General features: G+C 40.5%; 1 pseudogene; it reads left to right on the plus strand.

Moving 5' to 3' along the window:
• The first annotated feature begins 9,394 nt into the window (after positions 1-9,394).
• LOC144224317 (U6 spliceosomal RNA) lies at positions 9,395-9,492 on the plus strand (annotated as a pseudogene).
• The last annotated feature ends 219 nt before the right edge of the window (positions 9,493-9,711 follow it).

The following is a 9,711-nucleotide window of genomic DNA, read 5'->3' on the forward strand; positions in this document are numbered from 1 at the left end:
ATTTCAGAAGCTTTGTGCATCCAAACTCTGACTCTATAGTCATACATGATTCAGTTAGTTTACCCTCAGGTTAGCCTTTTCCCCCCATACAATTTAGATCAGAATTATACAGGGTTATACAGCCATGTCACATGGTTTAATCACTATGTTTTTGTCATGTCATGTTGTTTTAGTTAGAATCACATGAGGGGTGCTTTGGTGGCTCAGTTGGTTAAGTGTCCGACTTCAGCTCAGGTCATGATCTTGTGATTCATAGGTCAGAGCCCCACATCGGGCTCTGTGCTGATAGCTCAGAACTTGGCGCCTGCTTCGGTTTCTTCCTCTCTCTCTGTCTCTCTGCCCCTCCCCTTCTCTCTCTCTCTCTCTCTCAAAGAGAAACAGTAAAAAAAAAATAAAAAAAAAGAAATCAAAGGCTTTTGACTTTTCTTATGAACCTAAAAGGAAAATAATATCTATACAATATTCATCAGAGTATATCATACTCTACCGGGGGGAGGGGGGGTGGGGAGTAGTTCTGTGTAGTGAAAGGAACAGGACACAGGTAGTACAAACTCACTAACAATACTTAAAAGCTGTGTGACTTTTGGCAAGTTACTTAGCCTCTCTGAACTACATCTTTCTTGTCCATAAAAAATATGAAAAAATACATTTATGGAACTGTTTGGGTATTAAATGTCATAATTTATATAAAGGTGATAGTAAAAGTGAATATAGAAAACAAAAGTAAAATTCTGAGATTTTTTTAAATTTGGTCTCAAAAATTGCTTCCATGTAAGTTCATATAACTAATGAAATCTACCTCTGTCCTCAAGAGTCACAAAGAGGAAAATTCTTCCGTAATTTGAAGACACCCATGTTCTTCCAACCCCTTGTGTTCCTTCAAGTCCCCCTTATAGCTGCCTAGTGATAGGTGTTGAGTTTCTTTAACAGTTGAGTTGCTTTAAGGCATTTAGACCATTAACTCTTTCAGTGACGTTTCCTCAGCTTGCCTAAGAATGGAAGCAATAGATGAGCTGGAAGAGAGTACCCCTTTCTTTGTTGACAGCGGAGCCCTACCCTAAAACCTGTCAGGACAGCAGGAGGGTCTCTGCATGACTCTGTGTCTCTGCGTGACTCCTGCTTAGCTTGTTCACACTTGATCTTTATCTTTCTTCCATGGGAACTGCTGTTTGTGAAATGTTTCAGTCTGTCACACGTTCCACGTTCCACATGTTGTGTATATACCCGCCTTCTTCATCTAGTCATCAATACCCATCTCCACAGGATACTTTTTCCTAATGATGTTTACTGAAGTTCAGATGAAAGCAACATCAAGGGGGACAAAAAGAATGAACTGTATGCATGTGATTCTACATAATGTTCCTAATGGAGACCAGAATAAGAGATACAATGAAATGTGATAGTGTCTTGATCTTTACTCCAAAGCTCAACTATTTCAGACAAGTGCTTTGTTTACAAGGCAACACCACTGTCCTATGCATACAGAGCTACTGGATATTTATTGTGTTACCTTCTGAGCAAAACTATTACTTTGCATACAGAGCTAAAATGATTCCGATAATGTAATGCTCACTTTCACTTGACTCAGGTAAGCTCTTGGGCTCAGTTGAGTTACAAACAAACTGCCAGAGACTCTTCCAATTCAGAATCATTTATCAGGTTTTATAATTAAGATAAATGTAGTACTCATTTGTGATAGCGCAGGACACCTAAGATTTAAATTTAACTTAAAATTTCCTGTATTTTAAGAACAGTCAGTGGTTTTGATCTCCTGTTGCTCTTAAAATACATGACATTAACTCCAACAGAGGTTAGTATAAATTACTAAGGAACTGATTTTTTTTAAATGTTTATTTCAGAGAGAGAGAGACAAAGACAGTCACAGGGAATGAGCCAGGAAGGAGCAGAGAGAGAGGGAGACACAGAATCCGAAGCAGGCTCCAGGCTCAAGTGGGGCTCGAACTCCTGAACCATGAGATCATGACATGAGCCAAAGTTGGACACTTAACTCACTGAGCCACCCAGGCACCCAAGGAACTGATTTTTTTACAAAATGAAAAATTGAGGCCCTAAATCTGAGAAACGAGGTAAGATTACTGAGCTGATGATGTCTTTTTAAGACTGATCTATAATTGACACAGAACATTAAGTAGGTGTAAGGTGCACAGTGTGCTGATTTGATACATGGATATGTTGCAGCATGATCCCCATTGGAGGGCACCCTCATACCCCATTACCTCACGTAGTTATCAATCCTTTTCATGGTGAGAACATTTGAAATCTAGTGGTTATCTTACATCACCCACAGAAGTTAACTCAAAAGGGATAAAAAAGACTTCCATATGAGACTTGAAACCATAAACCTGCTACAAGAAAACAGGGGAAAAGCTCCTTGACATTGGTCTTGGCAGTGATTTCCTGGCCATGACACCAAAAGCACAAGCAACAAAAGCAGAAATGAACAGGTGAGACTATATCAGTCCCGAAAGCTTCTGCACAGCAGAGGAGACCACTGACTAAATCAAAAAGCAACCTACAGAATGAGACAATATTTGCAAATAATATATCTGATGTGAGGTTAATATCCCCAATATTCAAAGAATTCATACAACTCAGAAGAGAACTTGGTTAAAAAATTGGCAGAGACAGTGAATAGACACTTCTCCAAGGAAGACATCCAGATGGCCACCAGACACATGAAAAGATGCTCCACATCATTGAGCATCAGGGGAATAGAAGTCCAAACCACAGTGAGGTGTCACCTCATACCTGTCAGAATGACCATCCTTAGAAAAGGAGATAACGTGTTGGTGTGGATGTAGAGGAAAAGGAAACTTTTCCCACTTGGTGGGAATGTGAATTGATTCAGTTACTATGAAAAACCGTATAGAGGTTCCTCAAGAAGCTGAAAATAGAACTACTGTATATTCCAACAATCTGACTTTTGGGTATATATCCAAAGGAATTAAAAATAGGCTTTTGAAAAGATATCTGTATTCCCATGTTTATTGCCACGTTAATCACAACAGCTAAGGAAGGGGAACCTGAGTGTCTGTCAGCGGATGAACAGATAACGATGTACCATACATGCAGTGGAATATAATTCAGCCACGAGAAAGACTGAAATCCTGCCATTTGCTATAACTTGATTGGACTGTATTATATTTTTCAAAATTAAAGATGTCTTTTAGGATAGGGTTTTTATTGAACTTTTTATTCTTGGGAATCATAGACACAGAATTTTGGAATGTGCCTAAGAAAATATCAGTGAGTATCATAGAAAATGTGAAACAGTATGTCAATTTTAAGAGGTTAACTTTGGAGTTCGACGTTCATATTCAGAACCTGCTTCGGCACTTTCTGCCATGTGACCTGATGTCAGTCACTGAATCCATCCATCCTCAGTTTTCTCGTTCATAAAATATAGGTTATAGTAATCACTGTATGATTAAAGACGTTAGGAATGAATGAGAATATGGCTTCATGTTGCTCAGTATAGTACTTGACACCTTATTAATAATGACTGGGAGGAAATAAACTCTACAGTGAGAAAAAATAATTCTCACATGCTTCCCAGCACCCTCAGCAGCAGCTAACACTGCAGCACTGGTACATCACTGGTGGGCATGTGGAGGCCCCGGGTGCAGCGTGAAAGAAACAGAGATGGCAGAGCAGATCCCACAGTGCTTAATGCCATCTTGAGACACCTAGGGAAGTGGGAGGCTACACTGTATCTTGAGGCCCAGCCTGCCCCATGCAGGGGCCTTTGCCAATTGCAGCTTGGACACCACAGCGATGGTGACGTGTTGAAGCCTGGAGATACTTGCATCTTGGGAGGATGGAGGGGGAAGTCCTTGCTGATCTCCTTCCTTCTCAAGTATAAATTCACTCCAGAAGCCCAGAGATCCTCAATTACTTGGCATTCACTGTTGACACCTGTCTGTCACAATATTTCATTTCATATATATGAAAAAAATTGTGACAATGGCAAAAGCTTCTCCACAGTGAATGCTCGCCTAGTCCTCACGTCACCCTCTCCCGTCCTCATGCTCTCCTCTCCTCGTGTCGCCCTGTCCTGTCCTCATGTCATCCTGTCCTGTCCTCATGTCACCCTCCCCTGTCCTCGTGTCGTCCTCTCCTGTCCTCGTGTCACCCTCTCCTGTCCTCATGTCATCCTCCCTGTCCTCGTGTCGTCCTGTCCTGTCCTCGTGTCACCCTCTCCCGTCCTCGTGTCGCCCTGTCCTGTCCTCGTGTCGTCCTCTCCTGTCCTCGTGTCGCCCTGTCCTGTCCTCATGTCATCTTGTCCTGTCCTGATGTCACCCTCCCCTGTCCTCGTGTCGTCCTCTCCTGTCCTCGTGTCGCCCTGTCCTGTCCTCATGTCATCTTGTCCTGTCCTGATGTCACCCTCCCCTGTCCTCGTGTCGTCCTCTCCTGTCCTCGTGTCGTCCTGTCCTGTCCTCGTGTCGTCCTGTCCTGTCCTCGTGTCACCCTCTCCCGTCCTCGTGTCGCCCTGTCCTGTCCTCGTGTCGTCCTCTCCTGTCCTCGTGTCGCCCTGTCCTGTCCTCATGTCATCCTGTCCTGTCCTGATGTCACCCTCCCCTGTCCTCGTGTCGTCCTCTCCTGTCCTCGTGTCGTCCTCCCCTGTCCTCGTGTCGTCCTGTCCTGTCCTCGTGTCGCCCTGTCCTGTCCTCATGTCACCCTCTCCTGTCCTCGTGTCACCCTCCCCTGTCCTCGTGTCACCCTCCCCTGTCCTCGTGTCACCCTCTCCCGTCCTCGTGTCACCCTCTCCTGTCCACATGTCACCCTCTCCTGTCCTCGTGTCGTCCTGTCCTGTCCTCGTGTCACCCTCTCCTGTCCTCGTGTCACCCTCTCCTGTCCTCGTGTCACCCTCTCCCGTCCTCGTGTCACCCTGTCCTGTCCTCGTGTCACCCTCTCCTGGTCCCCGTGCACTATGAGGCAGGTTGATTATTCTGTCAGCTGTCCCGGATTGTCTTGGTGTCTCCCAAGGTGCCTCCTGGGGATACTAAGCACAAGGAGAGAGCTTGCAGACCACGTGGACAGATTTTGAAAGTTTGCTGTGATCTTTCCAGGATATAATGTATGGTTCTTTATACAGACAGTGACCAGGCCTCTGGGTGGGTAAGCCTGTGGCTGGCAGCCTGGTTAAAGATTGCCTGTTGGATTTATTTGGTACTGTGGCAGGTTAACTTTTATGAAAATGTTTTGTTGCTTTTGCATTTAGCCCTTGGGGATAAGGGTTTCTCTGCTAGCAGGGAAATGAAATTACAAGTCCTAAAATGAGAACTGCTACTTTTGTGACTTTGGATGGAGAACAGAAAGCCCCGTATGTGGGAAGAGAACACCTTTGAGCCCTCGGGGTGTGGACAGAGTTGTATGTGGGTCTTTCCCTGAAGGCAAGCGCTGTGGTGCCGCCCTCCCCCGAGTGTGCAGGAGTCTGCACCTGAGCTCGCTGCTGGTGCGCACAGGCAGATTTATGATGCACCAGGAGCATAACGTACATTACCCTTCCTGGTTTGGGAGTCCACATTGTATAGTCGACGTCCCATTTTCTGGACAATCAGCACATAGCCAAGAGCAAGAGTTTTATTTTCCAGCGTGCATATCATTTTGGGAAGAAATTGTATTTTCTTTGAGGCTTTTATTTTATTGAACATTTTCAAGTTTTAGAAGACTATCTAAATATTTAAAGTGAAAAACTTTGTCAACAGCACACTCCCCAAAAGTGACAACACGAAAGTGGTTTTTGCCATTATGTAGATTTGATATGATGTACATTCCAAACTGTTGAGACAGTAAGAGAACCCTAATTCTTTGTGAAGTTACAGTTGTTAGGGGGACAAGGACAGCAATCAAGAATCTGGGTTGTAGACAAATAAGGTTAGGTCAAGTTTAATGTAAAGAAAACAGTAGTGAACATTCAGTATTTTCTTATTAGGGAACATTATATGTAGCACTTTGTTTGATTTGTCCAAGAAAACTTCAGGGTTTGGCAGATATGAATTGAGTTGTGAACCCTGCATGGTATCCAATGGAGACACAATCTTATTCTCTCTCCTCTTCTGTAAGATGTGTCATTTTTAAGATGAATTGAGGTCTAGACAGAATCTTCTGACATATATTAGGCACTTAGTAAATGGTAGGTATTTTTGCTAAAGATAATACAAAGAAAATTTATATGAAGAGGGGTGAAAATATTTAAATATAGTAGTTTCAAGGTACTTGTAAAGAAGCATTTTAGATGGCATATTAAACTATTCATAGGAAATAGGAGAATTATTTAATATGGAATATGTGAACTCATATCAAGCTTCAGAAAACAATTGTTGAATGAATTTATTAATTATATTATTCTTGTGATACAAAATTATGTTCTTTTTAGGAAAGTCTTTAAACTATCTTATATATTTTTGACTTAATTATAGCACAAAACTCCAAACACCAACATGATCTACATGGAAGAAAGGGACAAACGGGCACAACCACATGCACACAAGGACTGAACTCTAAGAATCGGCAGCACATTCACAAGTCTGTACGTATTTCCGTTTCATTTTTTAATGCCAAAGTTGTTTTTTTTCCCAAGAGTCTTGGTATCTTGATATTCAAGAGTTTTAGATGCTTTGAATTCAAGTTATGAGTATTCAGTAGGCAAATAATATTCCAAGTTACCAACTAAAACCATGCTTCAGTATTTACTTAAGTTGTTATTTATTTATGTAAGTTTGTTTATATGATTTTCCCCATCTACTAAGGCTTATTAATAGTTCCCATGATTCTTTTTAGCTTTTAGAGCTGACCTACTCAACTGTCCATACACGGGAAGAGAAGAGGGTCAAATGTGCTGTGGGATATCAGTTTTCTGACTGAGGCGGAATCGTTTGCATTTCCCATTTTTCAGCTGAGGCAGCTATTTGGCTGAGTCCTCTGGCATATAATAGGAATAAGAAAAACAGCAGCAACACTATCAACAAAACCTCAACCAACAAACATGGTTCACTTTTCCTCTGGTTTGTTGTCTCATGTTACCGAAAATCACACTGACTTTCTCAAAAGAGCATTCATAATATCCAGTAAGACGCAGTAGCAAAACTACGCAACTAGTGAAGCTTTGAAACTCATACATTTTATTTATTTAGATATGATTATTTTAATTTCTAAAGGAAAAAATTGATTACCATTAATTGCTTCAACGTCTGAATTCATTTGGCGTATTAAAATAAATTTACCCACATCTGAATACTAGTAATTGTTCTAGCAATAACATACATAGTCACGAAGTCAATAAGCAATTAAAAAGCATTATGCATATATTATTTTAATATAAATGATACAAATTAAAAATAGATAATTATACTTTATTTAATGGAATACAATTAACATACAATCAGTGCTTTTCACCAGTTTTCAGGCTATATAACGATGTGTTCAGGTAGGAAACACATAAACAAGATGTTCATGGTTTGGCTTATTATCAAGACTGAATCTAATTAGATAATACCAAGTACTTGTAAAATACATAATTTCTTTTATACTCAATGCAAGATTAATACAGTTGAGTGCTAAGAGATAGAAACATATTAACTCATTAGATTAATTCCCTCTTCCACCCCTTAGTCTAGTGGAATAAGGGAAGTTACTGGAGTAATATTTTTAGAGTGAAGCTTCTCTCCACGTTTTCACACTTTAAGTGGAATCGTTTCAAAAGTGTATCTCAACCTCAAGCATTGAGAAATAAGATATGACTTCCAGTTCTGGGCAGGATAGATGATTAGGGACTGAACTTACTGGGCTGCTGAAAACCTGCCATGTATATGAACTGACACTTCTCAGGATGCTGTCTGTCAGGTAACAAAGGACAGTGCTTCCTGAGAGATGAGAGATAAAAACGAGGTGCGGTTCATCATTGCCTGGCAGACTCAGGAGGAGATGAGGTAAGCCCTCTGCTTACGCAGCTGTGAGAGCGTTTCCAGGCCCAGGCAAATGAGCAAGGGGCCTGGGTGAATCTACGTTTGCTCCTTGAGTTGAGGACTCTGAGCCAAGAGACTGGGGGCATCAAACCACCAGGGTTTCCATGGCAAAGTAACTGAGAGGAGAAACTGGTACAAAGATAGACTTCCAGAGGTCTCCAGAAACACCCTCAGGTGTTTAGTGAAATATTGATTAACATGTTCGTTAAATGAAACCACTCAAGGTGGTGGAAAGAACCACCAAAAAGAAATAAAGGTATCAACCCCCAGAGGTGCAGGACTTGGAGCAGGGCCTGTTCCCAACCATTAGTCTGGAAGACCTTTTGATTGACCAGGCAGTGGCCAGGGTATGAAGAAGGGTCTGGCCTAAGGGAAGAGAGTGATTAGCGCTAGACAGAAAACGGCTCCCGCCTTCCCTGCAAATCTGAGAGGCAAGACTCCAAAGGAAAACTAGTGTAACTGTGCCTGAAAACAAACTAAGACTATGTTTCTAAAATGTCCAGCAATGAATAAGATAACATTCCCACTGACTGGCATCCTATTAACAATTACTAAGCTGCCTGGAAGAAAGAAAGTAAAACCATAAAAAGAGAAAATTTGTCTCTCAAAACTGACACAGATGATACAATTATCAATCACATTATAACCCTTATTATTACTGTATTCCAAGTATACGCAGAACATTGATCAAGATATATCATGTTCTGTGCCCTAAAACAAGCTTCTATAAAGTGAAAAAGATTTAAGACCATAGAAAGTACCCTTCCATGAAACAGTAGAACCAAATTAGAAATCAATAAATGAAATACTTCTGGCAGATCTCCCAAATTTGGAAATTAAATAATACAATTCCAAGTAACTCATTGTTCACTGAAAAAATTCAAAGATTAAGTTAAAAACATATTTGAGCTTAGTAAAAACAGACACATAGCATATGAAAATGTGTGTGATGCTGATAAAGTGATACTTTGGAGGCACATCTAGAATTAAATGTTAATTCTAGAAAAGAAAGTTCTAAAACAGTGCTATTAGATTCCTCTTCTAAGGAACTGGGAAAGGATGAGCAAATTGAAGCCAAGACGAATAGAAACAATGAAGATCAAAGTGGAAATAAGTTAAATGTGACAGAAAAATAGTAGAGAAAGTCAGTGAAAGTAAATGCTGAAAATTTGAGAAGATGCATCAAATTGATAAATCTGTATCCACTTTGATCAGCAAAACGTAGAAGACAGCCTTAACCGATATCAGGAATGAGCAAGGTGACACTACTAGAGAATATACCGATAGTATAAAGTTAAGAGAATGCTATAAAAACCTTTATCCCAATACATTTTAAAACTTTGTATATTCAAAATTGATAAATTCCTTGAAAGATACTGATTACCAAGCGCACTGGAAGATGAATAGTGCTCACCTCACCAGCACATACAGTGGAACGATACAGAAATTAGCACAACCCCTACACAAGAATGACCTGTAAATTCATGAGGTGTTCTGTATTTTTAAAGAAATAAAAGGCATCCAAATCAGTAAGGAAGAAATAAAAATTTCACGATGTGTAGATGACATGATATCCTAGATAGAAAATTCAAAAGACGCCACCAAAAAAATTGCTACAACTGATACATGAATTTAGTAATGTTGCATTTCTATACACCAGTGATGAAATAGCAGAAAGAGAAATTGAGGAATCAATTCCACTTATAATTGCACAAAAACAATA

This window comes from Crocuta crocuta, unplaced genomic scaffold, assembly GCF_008692635.1.
Source record: "Crocuta crocuta isolate KB4526 unplaced genomic scaffold, BGI_CrCroc_1.0 scaffold2, whole genome shotgun sequence".
Taxonomy (NCBI): domain Eukaryota; kingdom Metazoa; phylum Chordata; class Mammalia; order Carnivora; family Hyaenidae; genus Crocuta; species Crocuta crocuta.